Source organism: Stenella coeruleoalba, assembly GCF_951394435.1.
Source record: "Stenella coeruleoalba genome assembly, chromosome: 14".
Lineage (NCBI taxonomy): Eukaryota > Metazoa > Chordata > Mammalia > Artiodactyla > Delphinidae > Stenella > Stenella coeruleoalba.
Genome location: NC_137160.1, coordinates 56,979,380 through 57,001,224, shown reverse-complemented (window position 1 = coordinate 57,001,224; position 21,845 = coordinate 56,979,380). Strand labels below are relative to the sequence as shown.

The 21,845-nt window shown below is 44.4% G+C and overlaps 1 protein-coding gene across 15 annotated transcripts in view; it reads left to right on the top strand.

Moving 5' to 3' along the window:
* The window catches only part of EPB41L3 (erythrocyte membrane protein band 4.1 like 3), a 212,365-nt gene that overhangs the window by 73,990 nt on the left and 116,530 nt on the right, over nucleotides 1–21,845 (top strand). The window contains exon 2 of one of the 15 annotated variants that reach the window (XM_079943282.1): nucleotides 11,275–11,358. The exons of 12 other annotated variants lie outside the window; for them this stretch is intronic. The gene's annotated coding sequence lies outside the window, so the exon portion shown is untranslated. Of the gene's footprint in view, nucleotides 1–3,670; nucleotides 4,955–4,994; nucleotides 5,489–11,274; nucleotides 11,359–21,845 lie in introns of those variants that run through there. 2 more of the 15 variants (XM_079943279.1, XM_079943270.1) reach the window with 2 other exon arrangements.

Here is a 21,845-nt window from a genome sequence, read left to right as displayed (position 1 = left end):
ACTCCCACCAACACTTTAGGAGGGTTCCCTTTTCTCCACACCCTCTCCAGCATTTATTGCTTGTACACTTTTTGATGATGGCTGTTCTGACCAGTGTGAGGTGATACCTCACTGTAGTTTTGATTTGCATATAAATCATTTTATTTTCCATTAAGATTATGTTTTGATTTTTTGAAGGCATTGAATCTGTTCCATATCTTAACAAAAAAGGTAGAAAAGAGCTCTGAATCTTGTGGGGAACGATTTTTTAATGATGTACTAGCAGGGGGAAGTACATCATATGTACTTCCTCTCATATGTACATGTTTTTGTATATTTTGTGGTGCATTTGTACTTATTGGCATTTTAAAATTTCATTTTGCATCTGTGCTCTGCATGTATGCAGACCCCTGAAATGATGTATACAAACTTGGAATGAAGGAAGCATCTGGAAGCTTTGATGAGCTGTTAACTTGACACTATTCTTAGAACCTGGAAACTCTCAAATGAATTTTTATTTCAGAAGAATAAGCTTGTTGCTTTTGAATTATGCATTCATCCCTGTATTTCCCGTATTTATGGTCCCTGGTAATGCCGTGGCTAAAGACTGTGTGTCCTCATTTCAAGGACTTGATATGCAATTCAGGTGCCTGACATTATCCTGAGCATAGAATAAGTCTCAACTAGCTACTGCAAGTGTTGTTAACATTTTTTTTTTTTTTTTTTTTTTTTGCTGTACACAGGCCTCTCATTGTTGTGGCCTCTCCCGTTGCGGAGCACAGGCTCCGGACACGCAGGCTCAGCAGCCATGGCTCACGGGCCCAGCCACTCCGCGGCATGTGGGATCTTCCCGGACTGGGGCATGAACCCATGTCCCCTGCATCGGCAGGTGGACTCTCAACCACTGTGCCACCAGGGAAGCCCTGTTGTTAACATTTTACTAAGGCAACTGACTATGAGAAACAGTCAACTTAAAGGACTGAAGAATACGGAGATTTTTGTAAATACCACATGCTTTAATGAAGGGTAGTCTGAGACTGTCGACAGGACTGCATGCCTGTTCGATCTGCCGCATCTGTAGGGTTTGGTCAAGCCTCAGTGTTCTCCCAGTCCTCGTGTTGGAGGGCAACGTTCTGATGGGATCACTTGATAGATTCTCCATCATCTCTTCCTGGGGTCTTGTTGATGAGGTTGACAATACACCCTGACATCTTGTTGATGAGGCTCTAATACAACCGGCAAATGCTGCCCTTGCCTTGGCTGTCAGGCCACAGTTACCATTTTTTTTTCTTCTGCTTTTTCTTTTTTGGCCACACCATGCGGCTTGCGGCATCTTAGTTCCCCAACGAGGGATCAAACCGGTGCCCCCTGCGGTGGAAACCTGGAGTCCTAATCATTGGACCGCTAGGGAATGCCCTGGAGTTATCGTTGCTCATCAGGTAGCAGGGTACCAGTGAGTACCAAGGAGTCGGTATGCTGTGGATGCTTGTGGTTGGATGGAGGTTCGTGGGGAATCCTGTCTCTACGGCTTGGGATGAAGTTACACATTTATCTTACCTAAAGTTAGCTGTGTCCCTTTTCTCTGGATGGCTTGTTGGCCTTCAGTGATGTATCTTCCCTACAATAGACCAATTTCAGGAAGCCTATTGTAGGGTAAGCCTTAGTTATGGTGGCAGAGACCAGAATGGGCATCCTGAGACCTGGGCTTGGAGTCATGGACTCGTTCCCCACATTTCATGGAGTATTTCGGTACTTCCTGTGTGAACACAGAAAATTTAGAATCTGATTGAGTTCTCAGGCCAAATCTGCACTCGCTCTGGGACTGTCTGAAAGGCATTCCTTTGATCCCAGAACTACTTTTCTGTAACCCACTGAAACAGCACCATGAGGGGTCTCACGCTGACAAGAATAAAAAGTTCTCTGGGGGTACAGTGGCTTTATTTTTGATAGTGAGAGGGATGCAGGGTGACGTTGGTCTTTTATGAAACAAAGCAGATCCAACTATAATGGTATCATCACCTTGTCTTCTCCTTTGTTACTTTCCTTCTCTTTTCCATGTGGAAGAGCTCGTTATTTTATTTCCTGATGAGCGTTAAAGTGTAGGTTTTCCCTTATTGCTTTTACTCAGCAGGTATTAATATGTGTTAATGTCTTTTTATTTTATGGAACCCTAGTATTTTTGAAACATAAGGAATTTTGGAAATAGTCCTTTATTTTATATGTGAGGAAACGGAACCCTCAAAGTCAAGTGACAACTTAGTTCATTATTCAACGTCCATTCATTCATTTAGCAAAAGTGTTCAATGCTTGCTTGCAATGTACCCAGTGAGGCACTGTGGGGAGACAGATGACTAGCAGCGGCTTTGGCACGATATTCACAAGGTAGAAGGAAGAGAGTTTATTACAGAGATGCAGGCAAGTTACTGACGAGCTAGCTTTGTGCTGCTCATGAATTTTCATTTGGCATTTCTTTTTCTCCATATGTGTGCTAGGAAAAACAAAAAAAAGAATAGCGGAGAGCCTTGGTCAAACCCAAAAGGTTTCATAGTAACTGCTTCCCACATTTACTGTTAAACTGTGAAGCAGTATGGTTTTTACTCCAAATTTTGAATTTATGCAGTATTAGGATAAATAGCTAGGTACTTCTAACTTTAAAAAAATAATATTTAGTATTTGAACATTTTCTCCCAAGAAAATAGACATTCATACACTATTACTGATTTTTTCCATCACTAGAAAGATGAAGATTCATGAGTCAGGGAGAAAACAGTTTGCTTTCAGTTAAAAAAAAATACAGCAATAAAATGAATGAGAATATGAAACCATCTCTGTCTCGAATGATAATGCCAATGTGGTGTATACTGTAAACAATACAATACAATACAACAGTTCAACTCCACTTTTAAAGGAAAGTGCTTTACGGGGAGATCAGCTCAGTGCTTTGTGACCACCTAGAGGGGTGGGATAGGGAGGGTGGGAGGGAGATGCAAGAGGGAGGGGATATGGGGATATATGTACACATATAGCTGATTCACTTTGTTATACAGCAGAAACGAACACAACATTGTAAAGCAATTATACTCCAATAAAGATGTTAAAAAATGAAAAAAAACAGATAAATTTAAAAAATAAAAGAGAAACATTGCTTCATGTAAAAGAGAATTATAAATTGATATGAAAACAATTTTGAGAATTACTTTGGATTTATGTGATATCAGGCTTAGCTTGGTATTACAGGTTTACTTCTGTCCCTAATCCTAGTATTCCTTGCATTTTCTTCCTAACATTATGCAGTTAATAAAAACAATGGATCCTTTATAATAAACAACCTACATAAATTTAAAAAAGGAAAGTGCTTTAGTGTGCATATCAAAAAAGGAAAATAAATCCTTTCTTTATTCACAGATCTTATATGCAACACACACCAGCATATATGTACAGATGTGATACGTGTATATATATATATATATATATATATATATATATATATGTCTATCTATCTAACACTTGTGGCCCCCGATAGGAAATTAACACAGGTCATCACCCACAAATGCATCCATTATTTGAACTGACCCTTTATCTGTCACTTGAAAGTTTAGGTCCGTGTTATCTCTGGTACTTGGAACAATGCCATAGTCACCTCCTGTCAGCTTCTGGTATTTGCCCATCCTTTCTAGTCTTTGCAGTGTTATCAGAATAGTTTTCCTATAACATGACTTAAGTCACATATTCTTCCTCAAAAATTTTTCAAAGCTGCCTATCTACAGAATACAGATCCATAAACTCCACAGAAACATAGGAACCACAATTTTCCAAACTTCTCTCTTATACAACCTGAAAAATGTGAACAATACCCCCTCCCCTTTCTTTTTTTTTCATTTCCATTTTATGGTTTATTAAAGGATATTGAATAGAGTATAGAGTTCCTTGTGCTATAAGCCCCCCCACCCCCTATTGCCATCTTCCCTGTCCTGGAAACACAGGCCAAGTCTTCCCACCTCCCGGGGCCTCAAGCAGGTCCAGAAGCTCTGCCACAGCCATTTAACTCTGCACCACATCTTTGGCACTGGATTGCAAATGCAATACTTCTGTAAATCCATTTTTTTCCCTCCCTAAATGAGTCGGGAGCTCCTGGAAGGGTGACTAGGAGTAAATGGAGAGGCCCTTAACATTTTCATAAAGGTGCCTTGGTTACTTGGTTAGAGCTTAGATTCTGTGAGAGACCAGGAATAATTTCTTTTGCCCGCAAGTCGTTGTGCACCACCCCGCCCTCCATTTCAGTGGGAAGCGTTATCAATAATGACTTCTCTTTAGGCTGGGAAGCCCAGGAGACCACCTGTAACTGCAGGTTTAGGGTGGGGAAGGGGGAGACAGTGGGGAGGCGGGGGCTGCCCAAAGACAGGAAACCTCCTCCCTCAACCTTCAATTCAGATCTTCTCCATTAATTTAGTATTTCTGGGGCACCCACCCTGTGCAAAACGCCGCCAATTTGATTTCTTTTTTTCTTTCAAAAAGGGGGGGGGGAAACCCTGCAGTCCCTAAGCCAATAAATAACTCACCTGAAGGTCAGAAAACCCTCCCCCCACTCTCCCGGGGGTGCCTGGGAGGGATAGAGAGCCGGGCAGACATCGCAGTGGAAATCCAAAGGCTAACGCGATTGGCAACGGTCTGGAGGCGTCGTCCCCGAGCGCGACCCTGCGCCACGATGGGGAAGGCAGCCGCGGCGCGACGGTCCTGAAGTCCCGCGGCGCCCCCTCCCCCGCGGCCGAGCCTGGCCGGGCGCCGTCCCTGGGCGTGTGCCCCGCCGCAGCCCGCGGAGCCTCCGTGGCTCCTGCAAAAGGGGGCGGGGAGCGCGGCGAGCGGCCCGAGTCTGCGGCTTCCTCCCCACGCCCGAGCCTCCGCGCAGCTCCCAGAGGACGCGCGCCCGAGCCCGGTCCCTACGCCGCGGTGCGCCCGGGCCCCTGGCCCAGGCCAGGTAACTTTTCTGCCTGCGGAGCTAGGGGATCCGAGGGGGGCTTGGGGTCGCGAGGTGCGCAGGGCGGGCCGTGGGCGGGCGCGGGGCGGCCCGGCGGACGCGTGGCTCCGGCGCCGCTCGTCCGCCCGAACCGCGGGAGCCTGGCGCCCGCCCCGCCCGGACCCCCGCGGGGACCCCCACCGGGCCGAGCCCGAGCGCCGCGTATCGCGCCCGGGGACGTGCCCGCTCCGCCGGCCGCGCTGCAGCATCGCGTGGCCGGCGCGCAGCCTGAGCCCTGGCCTCCGGCCTGGGGTCCTCCCTCCGAGCCATGGCCGAGAGGGGCGGCTGGCTCCCCACGCCCCGGCTCTGTCAGTTTCCTCGCCCCCCCACCCCCCCCACCGTCCCGGGCGCCATGTTTTGAGTTACCCCTCGGGGTAGGGTGGGGGAGGGGCGCGGGGGCGACATTGCGGCGCCGCCCGGGGCGGGGGCCGGCCGGCGGAGGGGCCTGGGCGCGGCGGCTGCAGGCTCGGCGCGGCCGGGCGCGGCGCGGGGCCGGTAAGGTGTGCTCGCACAAAGCATCCCCGCTCGGGAGCGGCTGGCCGCTTTTATGTAACTTGTCCGCTTCCCCGAAGTGGGGCGGCGGCCCCCGGACGGCGGCGGGGGCTGCGGCCGGGGAGGAGGGGGCAGCGTCTCAAAGGGTTGGTTCGGGGCTGGGGCACCTGCGGGGCCGAGGGGCCAGGGGCGGCGCTGCTCACCTGGCGCCCACGAGGCTCCGCTGCCTCGGGAGGCGTGTGCGCGGGCGACTCTGCGGCGGCTGGGGGCGGGGAGCCCGGGGGGTGGGGGCCGGGGCTCGGAATCGCGGGAGTCGGGGTCTCAGCCAGTTCCTGGCGGGTGCTTCCCGGCTCCTTGCCGCGGGGGCCGGCTTTCTGGGGTCTCCCCTCGTCTCTCGCCCTCCTTTCCCTCCCCCTTTTCCGTCCTCTCTCCAACTCGCCCCGCCATCTCACCGCCGCCCCCCCCCCGCAACCGCCAAGTTCACGGCTTCTGCAATGCGGTGGGTGTGGTTACCTAGTAAATTGACACTGTGGTCCTTTGCCGCCGGAGCGTTCTCTCCTTTTCGGTTTTCAGATTTCCGGATACAAAGTTGTCTAGGGGTTTCTTCTCCAGTTCCAGCCTAGGGTTAAAGTTAGGGAGAGATTGTTGCAGAACAAATAGAAAGATAAAGAGAACATGTGGTTTTAATTACGCGTGGAGGCCGGCCTGAGAAATCCTGAGAGGGTCAGTCACTCCTGCTGATGCGGCGCTTGCATTACGTGTTTAAGTTGGGGTTTCAGATTTTTTACATTAGGCTTGCGGAATTGCTTTTGCAGATATCCTGCCCGTCCTTTTTTTTTTTTTTTTGGCCCATTTTAGGCTCTCTGGGGCGGCCAGGTGTGCGTTGGAGTTTCTCCTGGTAGCATTAGCTTTCCTAGCAGTAGAGTCAACAAATCCAGTGCTGAAAACGTTCTTTTTGAGTTTTACACTGATTTTTAATGTCTCAAGGAAACAAAAATGATAATTTATGGTCATCCATTTATGATCTGGGAACCCTGAACGCAGCACCAATTACAGAAAATTAAGCAGAAAAGCCCTATTAAGAAAAAAGAGCACATCAAAGCTTGCGTGAACTCTGGGAAATGGGAGGTGATTTGCATCGTGGCTCAAACAGTGTTTTTAAAAAATGCATGTTAATTTTGGTAGCAGACTTTTAAAATTTTAATTGGAGTAACAAAGTCCTTGTGAGAGGAAATAAATTCTACATTGAGAAGGCTGACTTTATTAACTTCAGAAGGCATTGATGAAAATAAAATAGCTGAATAGTAAATAGTCTCATTTGCATTATGATTTTCTGGTGGTTTAGAAAAGCAAAATACCAGATGCACCAGTTACTGCGTACAGTTTATGGAGCTAATACACTTTAGGCAAATAATTTTGGCAACACAGAACATGTTTTGTGAATGATTTATCAAGAAGCAGAAGAGAAGCCACTTAATTTAATTTGTAAGCCCCTTTGAGGTGAAGGATTGAGAAGATAAGAGGTCAAAGGTCTGTCACAGGGAACTGTTTACGTTTAATTTTTTTTTTTTTTCCTTTTTTTGCTGTACGCTGGCCTCTCACTGCTGTGGCCTCTCCCGTCGTGGAGCACAGGCTCTGGACGCTCAGGCTCAGTGGCCATGGCTCACGGGCCCAGCCGCTCCGCGGCATGTGGGATCTTCCCGGACCGGGGCACGAACTCGTGTCCCCTGCATCGGCAGGCGGACTCTCAACCACTGCGCCACCAGGGAAGCCCTACATTTAATTTTTAAGTCATTTCCTCTGCACGAATGCAACTTAAGTTAAAAGTAGTTTGTGTCATTTCTTGCACGGTGCTTGGACTTGGGCCAACTTTGAATTGTGTTCAAATAGATCTGGGATTTTTTTTACTTGATCAGATGCTATTTTATCTAGACATTGGTCTTGAAACATCGGTTGGTCAGATGCATCCAGGGGCCACTCAAGTAGAAGAGGGGCAGCCCTTCATGTCCCAGGAGATGTGATATTGTCTGTACTTTGTGAATCCTTTCTGGACTTACTGTTTGTTGGTTTAGGACAGGCATATGCTGTCCAGTGTATTGTCTTCCATGTTGTAAAACATATTTATCTTTTAAGTTAGTGATTTTTTTAAAAAGCCCTAAAATTCACGAATTAGAATTCAAGTCCTCTCCAGTAAAATAGAACTCCAAGAGTAGGCTGAAAAATAAATACATGTTTCTTTTCCATGAGAATTTGACTGTAATGGAGAGAGATTTCTTAAGTCCTCGAGTACCCTGGTCATCTTTCCTCCCCCGCCTCTTCCAAGTGTCCAACCACAGTCTTCCTCTAAATGTCAGCTTTATTATGGAATATAGACTTACTATTGAAAACCATGACTCAGATTTCTCTTTGGCACGACTTCATTTGGAGAGAGATCTTTGATGGTGCCACTGCAACATCTCTCTCTTTTGAAAGGCTCCGTAGCTACTAGTTTCTTGGGAATTCATCAGGCACTCCTGGAGGGCTCTGCTGTCGTTTGTTTTGCTGGGGCTTCAGAGAATTGTGTGCTCAGAAGCAGGGGCTGGAGCAGTGAAGTCACTACCCTGCCTGGTGTTGTGACATCACAATGGCTCCAAGGAAACAAGGGTGGGGCAGGCAAAACCAGACCATCTGAAGCATCTTGCTGGCTTTAACTTTGCCTGGTAAATGAATGAGACTCTCATTTCTCAAGTTGGACTGCGCAGTAAGTTATTGTTTGGAGAATTAGACGTGGATGCAAGCCTGCATGGGAAAGTGCATTTCATAGATCAGGGAAGAGGAGATTTTTTTGTGTGTGCAGTAGTAGAAATCATTGAATATTCTTCTTATTGAGGAAAATATTGTTTAAAGGGCTACTTAAAAATTGTATTTAAGTAACGAGTCTATATTGATGCAAAGCGTCAGTATATTTCTTACTCTCCTTTGTACCCAAATATCTTGCTATATTCTCGGTTTAGGTTATTGGTGTTGTCTTTCAAAAGTATGTGTTGTCTGTCAAGATACAGTCTCTTCTGGGTAGGCAGTGTTCTTTCCGATTTATTTTTAAGTGATGTGTTTGTAGTTGGCAATTAGAAAAAATGGGGGGGGGGAAGCGAGAGGTTTCACAAGTGTAGAAGATATCTGCAGTGATTTGGGGTAATTGATTTCTGTTTAAGTTTTTGCTTTATTTGCAAATTATTTTATAATTTAGCATTTTAGAATTTTCTGAAGTGAGAATTCTAGTGCAGAGATGATCACAGACACGTTGCACCCCAATTAGTGATGAGTCAGTTGCAAAAGGAAGTCTGAAATTCGGAAGCTGTAAAGCAAATTTCGTGTTTTGAGTCCAGAATTGAATGTGACGTGAGCATAAAGAAGACCCGAGAACGGCCGCAGCCCGAGGTCTTCTCTCCCCCTCCTTGGTTGGATGACTGTCCTTTTTTCACATGAGTGTATTATGAATGTGGGACCTCTGGGCACTTCTCACTTAACCATGTCACTGTCCCAAAACACATTTCCAAAGCAAAGGGAAGGAAAAAAGAAAAAGGGAGGAATGGCACAAATAGAGAAGTTGAAATTAGACCAGACCTGCAGCTTGCTTGGTTGAAATGTCTTCGGTACTGCGTTTTTAGACTTTACAGTGATTGGTTAAATTGCACACTTTAGAGTTGTAAGCTTCCATTAGCACCAAACCCCTAATTCTTTGGTAATTTGCAGTACAGAGAAAAAGCCGACAACTTAATTTTTAGGTGGTTGACATTTTGATACACTGTTCTTTTAACCCTTCCTTATAAACTTAAAAAAGAGAAAGAAAGAGAAAGCAGAAAGGTTTCTATTAAATCTAGAAAACAGATGTGATGTTTACTCTGCCGTGTGTGCTTGGTTTGCTCTCCACTTACATTGAGCGAGTGCTTGTTGTTTGGAGGAAATTATTTCCCTTGGAGTTTGATCCCCAGACCAGTATGGGTCTCAACACTTAGGGTATTGAGTAAATATTTATGGAATTGAATTAAAAAATGAGGCCATGTGTGACTTACACTTCACTACAAAAAATATTTGAAAAGGCTTAAAAAGCACGGCCCCTTATTTAAAACTGAGCGTTATCGGACTCAGGTACGCAGTTGTTATTTTTAAGGGCACCATCCTCTTCATAACAAGTTTGCTGCTCTGTCCATAGCTCAGACTAGACAGATTCTAGAGGTTTTGTCTGATCCGAGAAGAGAATACTGCAGGTTCCCTGAGAAGAAAGAATGGGATCTTTGAGAGAAGATGTGCAGGCGGGCTGCTTCCCTTCCTGCCAGCTCTAATTGGTGTCACGGAAGACATCAGTAGAGGGGAAATACTCAGAAGAGGAGGAAAGGGATCAGATTGGGGAGTGACAAAAGCTGAATTAGGGCTGGGCCGTGATATTGATCTTGACGTTGAACTAAAAAGAGAAAAACTATTTTCTCTGTAGATCTCTCTTCTTTGGTCATTTTCTATGTAGTGTTTACATTCTCCAACAGTGACTTTCTGTGTGTTTTAGTCAAGCCCCACATTTCATCCTTTCTAAAACAAACCTATTTTTTTTCACATTTGTACATCTCTGAAATTGGGAAATGTCTTACAGTTGCTCTCAGCCATATGGCAGAGAGAAAGCTGGCAACAGAATTCGTTGATGGGGCACACGCATCAAAAATTGGAGATTGGGTGTCAGTTGGTTGGAAGAAAATCTTGGAGACAGTAATGGAGCACTCGTAAGAAATAGTGCATCACCCATGAAGAAATATAGATGGTATTGTGTAAAAACATAGAGCACAGTAACTGAGTCGGCATGCAATTCAAAAGAGTTGGATTCTGACCTGGTAAAGAATTATTTTGAATATCTTGGCCAGTATGTTTTGTTCCTCTTTTCTTTTGCATGCACAGAATATCTAAATAAATCTAAAAGAGTTCTCTAAATAGAAAATTAAAATTGCAACATTTGAGTTACCTCTTAATTCGCAGAGTGCTACATATCTTGTTATTTCTTACAATTAACGGTATCATGAATTTTATGAAATATGGTTTGTCACTTGGCTATGCAAATTTAAGAAATGTTTTATAATGTTCAGTGCTTATTCACATGGCCCCTTCTATGTATTGGTAACTATGTTTCTTATGCGCATCCCTTTGTAGGAAAAATCGATTGAGCGGTCTTCATTTTCTGTTTTGGCTTTTCCAATTTGGTCCCTGGAAGATGGTTGGACTTTGACTAGTCATTGAGCAGACATTCCAGATAGAACACTCCAGAAGTCAAGAGGCCTACATTTAACTGGAATGTAGCCTTTATCCTGGGGAGTACTAGGAGATGAGTCTAAGGAGCGTGGGGCTTGATCGTGGATATGAAGCTAAGGGATATTTTGGACTTTGCTAGGTACTGGGGAGCCATTGAAAGTAGTGGAGTCGGAAAGAAGATGCTTGGTGATAAATGTAGGGTGTATTGGAAGAACAGGAGTCTGGAGGCAGATGGTCTTTTGTTAATGGAGTAATCCAGAAAGTTTCAGAAATTGACTGTAACGCTAACTCCTCTCAATGATGGATATTTTGGCAATTCACTACATATATTTTTTGTGGTCATATTTAGTTGAAGGTTAAATATTACTTAAATATTACTAAATACTTCATATTTAGTTGAAGATTAAATATTACTTTTGGACCGTTTAGGGTGGAAAAGGAGATGTTCAGAAGATAGAATGGTTTTCAATCCTGTTTATCCTTCCAGTTAAAACATCTTTGTTATTTCAGGTGTTAAGAATAATCCATACTCGCTGTAAAACATTTTCTAATATCGAAAAACAAGAAGAAGAAATCTTGTTGTCTAGAGATAGCTACTGAAGGTATGTTGGCAAAAATCCTCCCAAAGCTGCCTCTTTGAGTGTGTAATAGACTCTAGTGGGTCTTGGAATCAGACAGACCTGGGTTGGGCTCCCAGTCTTCCTATGTGGTTGCTTTGTGTCATGGGTCAAGTCTCTTGACTTATTTTATTATTTTTTTTTTTTTGCGGTACGCGGGCCTCTCACTGCTGTGGCCTCTCCCATTGCGGAGCACAGGCTCCGGACGCGCAGGTTCAGCGGCCATGGCTCACGGGCCCAGCCGCTCCGTGGCATGTGGGATCCTCCCGGACCGGGGCACGAACCCGCGTCCCCTGCATCGGCAGGCGGACTCTCAACCACTGCGCCACCAGGGAAGCCCTCTCTTGACTTCTTGAGTCTAATCACTTACAAAATGGCTGCAGTGCCTAAACCTCAAGGACATGAGGATTACATATATAATACACGCACAGCACTGGGCATAGTACCTGGTACATCACAAGTACCTAGTTAATAGCAATAGCTTTGTTCGACACAAGTACAGATTTGTAGACAGTTACATATTTGGCATGAGGAGACTTCTGACTTAAATACTAATATGTAACCTTTTTCTTTTTTATGCAACAGTATGTTCTGGGGAGCTTTTTCATCTATACCAATCTTTATCTGCATCATTATTTTTAATGGGAGATAAATACTTTCTTTGGGTCCTGTGCAATACTGGTAAAGCATCATTACCTTGACGATGACGATGGGAAGCCTTGTCATCCAGTCCCTCCCCCTCCCGCTATGTACTGCCTACACTTTTCATCATTGTCCTGCAGCACAGCCATCAGAGAGCTGTGGTGAAACAGGACATTCAAGCAAAATTAAAGTCCCTGACGATGATTGTGTACATCTCAGTGTTGTGCGTAAATATTTAGTCTTAACTGAAACAACCAGCCTTTAGCCATCTATTTCCCAGTTTCTTAACTGGAACTGTTGTGTAGAGGCTCTTCATGGGGGGCTGGTGCCCACCGTTTCCCACGTGCCTCCTGCACGTCCCAAGGGGCAGCAGACACCGCAGCCTGAACCCAAACCAGCCTGAACTCAAGAGTCAAGACGCTTCAGAGGCTGGGATATACTAGGAGTTATGGGGGCGCTGGCCCAGAGATAGAAAATACTAAGCTTCCTTTGGCCTTGTTCTGAGTTCCAAAGCCTCCCCTTCTCCTCTGCGGCAGGGGGTTAGCAGAGGTCAGGCTCACCTCACAGATTCCATGCAGAATCTCCAGGCGCATGAGCTGCTCTGTCACATTCTTGAAAAGCACATGGTTTGGATGGACCTTAGATTTACCTGAAATCCAGTCTTGTTTTCCCCCACGTTCATGCAGTTGAGGAAGACAGCTTTATGAACCGAAGGTGACGCTGTGGGGCATGGTACCTGGAATTCTCCTAGCCCCTGCCGTTGTGGACTCTGAGGTTCAGCACGGGCTTGGGAGTGGCCGGCTTTTATGCAGTTTTCATATGGAGAATTACATCATAGAGATATAGAGAGGTTTTGGTAATATCCTTACAGAGAATTCCTGTTTTTTTTCCCCCCACTTGATACCATTCTTTTGTGCTATTAGATTTTGACTTTTATTGACTTGAGTTTAAGAGGAATACTCTTAGTGGAATGCGTATAAAGTTGGAAAAATAGAGGTTGACTGATTTGTCTGCTCAGGACATTTGGAAAGTTTCTCCCCTTCATTCTTAAACCCTGGGTAGCAGTCATTCATGGGGAGGAGCTGTGTTGTAGAACAAAGGAAATACAGCGATTTAGAAGAGATACATTGAAACGTCTGTCAACCTTCAGGTGTGTAACTTTGGACAGGTTACTCCATTTCTCTGGGCAATGAAATGGTGATGCTGGTGCAACCTCAAGGTTGAAAGGAAACTTCTGTGTTGGGAGACATCTAGAGCAGTGTGGAGTCCGAGTAGGCATGTCATAAATGTTCTGCCATTTCAGCTCATAATGTTTACCTGCTTTGCAAGTTCCTAGGGACCTACGTTAATTGTGAGGCTCTAAAGATAAATCCTCAAGGGGAATATGGGATTTTGTAACATTCCACCGCAAGCTCCATCATCCAAAAGATGACCCTCAATGAGAACACAAAATTTTGTCAAATTTGAAACTGCAAATAGCAATAGTTGAAGTTTTCAGAGAATTAGCCACAAGCGGTTTTCAAATTTTCATGTGAAACAGTGTCACCTGGGGAATTTGTTAAAAAGCAGTGTCCAAGGACCCATCCACAGTTCTCACTCAGTAGATCTGGAGTTGGGTCCAGGCACCTGTATGTCCAGCAAGTTCAGTGGGTTTTGATGCAGTGGTCCCTGGACCGCATCCTGAGATCACTGTCTTAAGGAATCATCTCAGTGACTTTCCAGCTTACTGGCTAGTGTCTGGTAAACATCTGGAAAGATAATACACTGCAAATAAATGGTACTAATGGTCAAGAGAACGCTTAGCATAGAGGAAAGAGCCTTGCCTGGGTTTTGCTATGGTTGGTCCATCACTTACCACTTTTTTTTTTAATTTATTTTTGTTTTTATTTATTTACTTATTTATTTTTGGCTGCATTGGGTCTTCATTGCTGAGTGCGGACTCTGTCTATAGTTGTGGCGAGCGGGGGCTACTCCTTGTTGTGGTGCACGGGCTTCTCACGGCGGTGGCTTCTCTTGTTGCAGAGCACGGGCTCTAGGTGCGCATGCTTCAGTAGTTGCAGCTTGCAGGCTCAGTTGTTGTGGCTCACGGGCTCTAGAGCACAGGCTCAGTAGTTGTGGTGCACAGGCTTAGTTGCTCCGTGGCATGTGGGATCTTCCTGGACCAGGGATCGAACCTGTGTCCCCTGCACTGGCAGGCGGATTCTTAACCATGGCACTACCAGGGAAGTCCCCACTTACCACTTTTGTGGCCCCAGGAAATTATGTAAAATTTAAAAGGTTAAGGAAGTAGGATTAAAGGTTAGTTTTCTTATCTGTTAAATAGGGATGATAGTAATTATTTAGCATAAAGGTTGGGAGTATGAAATGAGTATCTTAAGTGAAAATATGTGGCTCTCTAATACATCTTCAGTTGGGGTTGGTTTTCTTTCCTTATGATTGATAATAGAAAACTGGAGTGAAATCAGTGAAGAAGAGATGCATCTATGAGTGAATGTGATTCTGCTGATCAAAATCATACCGAGTACTTTGGATCTTACAGATATTTTCAAGGTATTATGAAGTTCTTAACTTTCATATAGGGGCTACAAAACAAAACCGTTAAATTGCATCGATTTCTTAGGACCCAAAGACCAATTCAAGAGGGAGCTTGCAGTCTTTGGAGCTCCAGTTGCATTGCAGCTTAAGAGTCTTCAGAAGCTTTCCTGAGAGCATGGCGCTGTCTCGGTAGAGAGCCAGTAAGTCAGATGAATTATCAAAACCCCATGAGACATTGCCTTCCTCCCTCTCACTGCACCTTCTCCAGTCACCGTCAGACACACATCTTGGAGTCACCTCTCAGAGTGTTTTAACATTAGGAAAATGTATGTAAAAGGTAAAGGATGTAATATACAAATATTAGGAAACTAAATTTCATAACCGGCGGAATGTTCCTCTGAAACAGTTATCAGCTTTAGCGGTTTACCGTCATACCTGTTATTTCTAAATGCTCCTATTTAAGGGTTGGATTGCAAGTTGGTGATCTCCCTGCCTTCGCCCTTCTCCTGGCTAGAATTGTAAACGCCCTTGACCTTGCCATTTTAGTCCTGAAGAGCTTGTGTTGCTGGTCAGATGAAGGACGTCCCCCCACCCTCCCTGCCTCAGTGACTGTTTCACTGGCCCCCAGGATGGATCCACATCTTCTCCATTCAGACCAGCTTCTGTCCGAATTCTCTCTTTTCCAAATGAATCCAGTTCCAGTGTCTCTCAGCCTAACAAAATAAGCAAAACAAAACAAACCAACCCATCTTTTTTTGTTTTTGTTTTTGCGGTACGCGGGCCTCTCACCATTGTGGCCTCTCCCGTTGTGGAGCACAGGCTCCGGACGCGCAGGCTCAGCGGCCATGGCTCACGGGCGCAGCCGCTCCGCGGCATGTGGGATCTTCCCGGACCGGGGCACGAACCTGTATCCCCTGCATCGGCAGGCGGACTCTCAACCACTGCGCCACCAAGGAAGCCCCCAAACCAACCCATCTTTTAACGCAGCTTCCCCCCAAAGCTTACTGCCAGTGTTTCTTATCTACTGCTTGACCATGAGCGAGAGACTTCGTTGAAATTATGATTTTTTTTCCAGGCATGATATTCATTTGCCGATAGCAATAATTTATTTTAAAAGAGTCACTAACATATACCAAAATCCAGTTCTAAACTGGAAAGACTGATGATGTGACATCTTGAACCTTTGTAAAGTTTTCTTCCTTTTTTCATTAGCCATCTATCTGTTTATTCCACAAATACTTACAGAATGCTTCTTAGGTACCTGGCACCTTGCTCGGTGCTAGGGTTATAGCAAAGAACAGGACTTAACCAAGCCTCGGCTCTCCTGGACCCTGTATTTTAAGCTGGGGGACCAGCAATAAACAAATAAACAAATATGATTTCAGATTAGGATGAATGCTCTGAAGCAGGACTAGGTCACGGTGTCAATGGGTGTAGAGGGCTACTTCAGATACTGTCATTTGGGGATGTTTAACATTTTATTAAGTCCTTCCTTCTCGATTGTACCCCTCCTCTGCAAGTGTGACATCACACCTGGAAACGTGTTTTGGAAGGAGCAGTGAGTGCCCAGGGCTCCCGGGCACCCAGGCCGTCTCTGTGCCTGAAACACCTTTGGTTCAGCTGCTATGATGTTGGTGGTCTCACGGCGAGGGGCTTAGAGTGCGGGACCCATTTCCCCAGGGAGCACCTGCTGCTTCTGCTTGCTCACTTTCCTGTGGTCCTTAGGATGGAGCAGACTGCAGGAAGTAGGGGAGCCAGTGCCCCCAGGGATCCCTCAGGGAGAAGCCCTGGATACACAGCTGCTTTTCCACACGCCGGTGAGCTGCGAAATACACGTGTGTTTATGATATATGATGTCCTTTTATCCGTGGCATTTTATTTTTTTAAAGAAGTATATTGAGAAGCAAAGGTGACATTGCTAAAAATACCTCCCTCCTATGTAGATAAGGGGCTGTGTCTAAAATGGTGACAGGCAGCTCAGTTTAAAGCACTAAACATAGATTTGCCATTTTTTTCTTTTATGCAGCCTTTTCTGTAGACCCTAAACGGTTCTAATGTGTAGTTTCAGAGTGCTAGAAAAGTGATGACAGCTTTTTCATTCCGTTAATTTCTTCCCTTTTTCCTCGTACCAGAAATGATTCCACCGGTGGTACAGTATTCTTAATCATAGCGGAACAGAAATACTGGTGCCGCCTTGTCCGTTATGCAGAGGTCCATGTCAGGATGACCCACGGATGGTTAACTAAGAGACCAGAGGATGCTGAGATAGGGTTGAAGATTCCTCTTAAAAAATAGTGCAAAGTATTTCTGATACACGAAAGGTTGAAAGGTAGTATAATGACCACCTATGTATCCAACATCCAGTTTAAGAAATAAAATGTTACCCCAAATTGCTTATCTCCCCAAGTTCTCCACAGTTGTACCTCCCTCCCTCCTAGAATCGGCCATTCTTCTGATTTGGTGTTTATCGTAACCATAAAATTTCTTTATTCCTTTCCCACTCACTCTTTATAGCATCACTAAATTATTTGTGGTGTTGTTTTTCACGTTTACGCAACTTTAAACGGTGTCCTGTACCTGTCCTTCTGCAGCTTGCTTTGTTCATGCAGCACATGCTGGAGTCTCCTGTCTGCTGACACCTCCAGGAGCCCACGGTGTAGTTCTTATGTGTGAAAACCGATGCTTTAACCATGGTTCGTGGCTTCCTCCCCAGGCCTTGAACAAGGTTGTGCTTCCCACCTCAGAACGTGGTGCAGCCGGCTGCCCTGTATCCTCCCATTCTGCATCTCTGGATTCAACCAACCATGGATTGAAAAATATTTTTTTAGAATGCTCCAGAAAGTTCCAAATAGCAAAACTTGAATTTACCCCATCAACTATTTACATAGCATTTGCATTGTATTTACAACTATTTACATAGCGTTTGCATTGTATTGGGTATTGTGAGTAATCTAGAGATGGATTTAAAGCAGGGGTCGCCAACACCCCGGGCCACGGTAGCAGGCCAGTTAGAAACTAGGCAGCACAGCAGGAGGTAGGTGGCGGGCGAGTGAGCGAGCAAAGCTGCATCTGTATTTACAGCCGCTCCCCATCAGTCACATTACTGCCTGAGCTCCGCCTCCTGTCAGCATTATGGTGAGTTGTACCATTATTTCATTATATATTATAATGTAATAATAATAGAAATAAAGTGAACAGTAAATATAATGCACTTGGATCATCCCAAAACCACCCCCCACCCCGGTCCGTGGAAAAATTGTCTTCCACAAAACCGGTCCCTCGTGTGAAAAAGGTTGGGGACTGCTGTTTTAGAGTATATGGGAGGGTGTGCAGGGGGTGAAGCAAATACTACGCCATTTTACCTATGGGACTTGAGCATCGTGGACTTGCTACCGTGGATTTTGGTATCCGAAGGGGTCCTGGAACCAACCCCCCCAAGACACCAAGGGACGACCGTCCTTGCTGCTCCTCAGCCTGGACATCCTCCGCAGCAGGTTTGCAAAGCTTGCTCTGCACACACGCACCCACCGCCTCTCACCCCGCCCAGCACTGTTCCCCTTCCCTGCTGCTGTTTCCTCATAGCACTACCTATTTTACTTATTTATGTTTATTGTGTGCGTTCCCCAACCAGAATATCAGCTTCATGGGGACAGGACTTAATCTGTTTTGTTCACCGTGGACCCCAGCTCTGAGAACAGTGCTGGACACGTTGTAGGTGCTCAGTAAATAGTAAATGAAGGAGTCATTTAAAATGTGATGTGACCTTATGAAGGAGAATTCTCAATCCACTTTTAACTTTCATTTAGTGGATATGATTTTGTGAAAAATGATTTAATGTCGAGTTGTAAATATAACCTTAACAAGTGAGACTCCCTGATGAGAAGAGATCACTTGTGTGGCTTGAAGGATCTTTCTGGGATGTGAGAGAATTGGTGTGTGCACCAGATCAAGACCTTCCTGCTCTGATCAGTGGTGAGTTCGGCCATGCCTCCCAGAGTGACAGTTGGGTTCCAGTCATTTTCAGTTAGTTTGGACTTGCAATTCTTTATGCTCGTTAGAGTATAGTAATTTTTCCCCTCCCCAGGAATTAACACTTAGGCATCATCAGTATCTTCCCAGACATGCCATCTGGCCTGCCCCCTTCGTTCCCTTCCATTTTTTGCACAGTCAAAGGTAAACAGGTTTTTTTCCCTTCCTTACCAATGAATATTGCATTTTCTTGTAATTTGGAAGATAATTTGCACACCTCTCATTTTCACTCTTTGTATTCAGTGCTGGGAAAAATCAAAGCATGGTTGGTTTTCTGAGCTCTTTAAACATGAAGTAGATAAGAGAGGTTTTGATTAGGTGTGCATCCTAATTAAAGAAAAATGAATGATAAACGTCCACTTGGACCGCTGTAGATAATGACTCTGACATATAAGGATGGATAGTCGTGTTGTCCTATTGGCAAAATCATTTATAACTTGGTTTTGAAGAATTTCTTATCTAAAAGAAAGTTTTCATGACTGCCTTTTTTCTACTTCTTTGTAAAAAATGAAAATTTTCTCTAAATCTGAGTATTCTGTCTAGACTTCACGAGGGTAGAGATCTGCAGTTTCCCTTTATCTACCTCCAGGTACTCAGGAAGCGTTTATGTACCTCCAGGTGACATGGAATGGTTTCTCATCGTTGTTAAATTCGTTTTCACTTATGTTCCTTTCTTCTCAATGTCAATGGTGACTTGTTCTTGGATGAGCCTTTGCGATCTGCGAGATGAGTTGAACGTGTCGGTTGATAAAGGGGAGTTGATTGAGTGGTAAAGATGATAGCAACTTAGATATTCTCTAATAACTGAGGATGTTGGACGCCTGTACCCCCGCCGCCCGCCCCCCCTCCCCCGCCATCATCCTTCCTCGTGACCTGCTTCAGTGCACGACCCACAGGCTAGTTCGGAGCAATATGCACAGGTGCCCCACCTCTTGGGATCCGTCTGTCTTTGGCATCTCTGACTTTAGGAGGTCTAATGACAGCCAGGACTCAATTTGAAGCCATTATTCCTGAGCGTGGGCAGTCAGGTTTCTGTCTCAGGCCCAGATCAGCAACTTTGACGTTCTGAAACTCCTTTTAAAGAGTCTGTAATGACGGAGATAATTGTTTTTATGGCTTTCTAGTGAAATGGATTACCTGACAGAGCAGTCTTGTTTCTTGGCATTCTTTATCTGATACTGGAAAGAGGATGAGGTGGAAAACCGTTTCAGTAGAAATACCAGCATCATTACAGTCCTCGTAAGCATTAAATGTGCACTGACTCTTTCTCCTATACAAGGTGTCTTCTTGGAGGATGTACCGAGGACAGTGCGATGATTTTAATCCAGACGTCTGATAAAGGGAGGATTGCATGGTAAAGTAAATATCAATTTGGGTGTTCTCTAATAGCAGAAGAGTTAGGAGGCCTGTATGCCTTCTAAAACCATTCTCCTCACGTCTTTAAGTTCTGAGAAGATATTTGTCAATCTTTATTTCATATATTTTTCTTATCTCTTACATATGTAAGAATATATACTAATCACTTGTATTTTGCATATATGTGTTACGATTATAATTAGGTGTTATAATCAGTGTGGAAGTTTTAGCTCAGAATTGTGATATGCAGTAAATTACCTTTATATGTTATATGATGATCCCAGCTCAGTCACTTTTTACTCACAGTGCAGTCATAGGCAAGTTCCTTAATGTCTCTTCATCTCAGTTTCTTCGCCTATGAAGTGTGGCTGGTAATACTAGCCTTGCTGGGTGCATGTGAAGTTTATGTGCTGCAAAGTGCAGATCCAACATGGGAATCGTGGTGAAGTTGACCTCACTGTGTTACTGTGAGGATTGTTATTAATATTCCTAATACTTTGCAGAGTTGGTTTCAGAATGCCAGTCCCCAGGACTGTGCTGGTCCATGTGAAAGCTTTCCTAGGCCATGGTGCCCCTCTCGGGTACACTCCCCGTGGCTGTGGTTGACTGGGCCTTCTGCTGACCGCTCAGAGCAGGTGGCCCCAGGGCCGTCAGGCCTTCTTGGGCCCAGCAAGGAGCAAATGTAGGAAAGGGCACAGAAAGGGGGGACTTCTGTTGCTTGGCTGCTCTCATGTTTGTGTATCACTGTACATGGAATGAAATGAAATATGGCATATCTGGGTTAAAACTGGGTTTCATACAATGAATGATTTAAAGGTAAAGAAGTGAAAAAAGCTGGACGGTTGATCTCACACCGTCGACGTTCATGGTGGGCATCTTTCTTTCTGACCGACGCCTCCTCCCCATGGCTTTGGAGAACTGCTCCTCACTCCTTTCTTGGGATAATTTGGGGCTGTCAGTACTGGCCTCCTGCTCCCTGGCTAAATGAGAGGCAGGTGACCCAGGCCTTGGCATTGGGCTCCTTCTTTCCTGGGTATGTGATGTTCCCCTGGGATCTTCCATTTGGCTAGAGGAAGGTGGCTTTAACTTTCTGAGTGGTTGAGATCGAAGAAAGTGACATTATTGCTTGGCCAAGAGAGCGTGATGTCAACAAGAGAGGTGAGATTATGTGTTATTAGCAAAGTAGAATCCCCGAGGTGTTTGGTGAACTGCTCTGTTTCCTGGAAATGACCAGTGGAAATGGCCAAAACTTTTTTTGTTAATATCTGCTAAGGATAGTAGGAAAACAGCTGCTAAGAGTATAATATAGTATACTATATATAATCATAATATATAATATTAACTATATAGTATATATACACTGTATACATGTAGAGTATATATACTATATATATATATATATATATATATATACACACACACACACACTCTACATATATATAGTATATATAATATAGAGCCCAGCCAGTTTCTATCTGCATGACCAGAGGAAAGTTAACCTCTCTGTGCTTCACGTTCCTTAATTGGAAATAATGGTACCCACATCATAGGTTTGTTGTGAGAATTAAGTGAGTTAACATTTTTAGGGCAATATGTGTGTGTGTTGCGTGTGTGTGCACACACATATATATGTATATACATATTTCATATAAAGCACATTTAAAATATGTATTTAAATATTTGGGGGGCATTCTAAAGATGCGTGCATACTTAAAAAAAATTTTTTTTTAACAAAAGGTTTTAAAATTAAAAAAGTAGTAAGGACATGATCTTGGACAATCCTTCTTCCAAATGTTAGGTTATCAAGCTTATACCAACAGGTATTAAAATTTTTAAAAGCTGGATATATTTTAAAAATTCAAACAGAAAAATTACATTATTTTGCAGCAAGATTATACATAATTTATCTA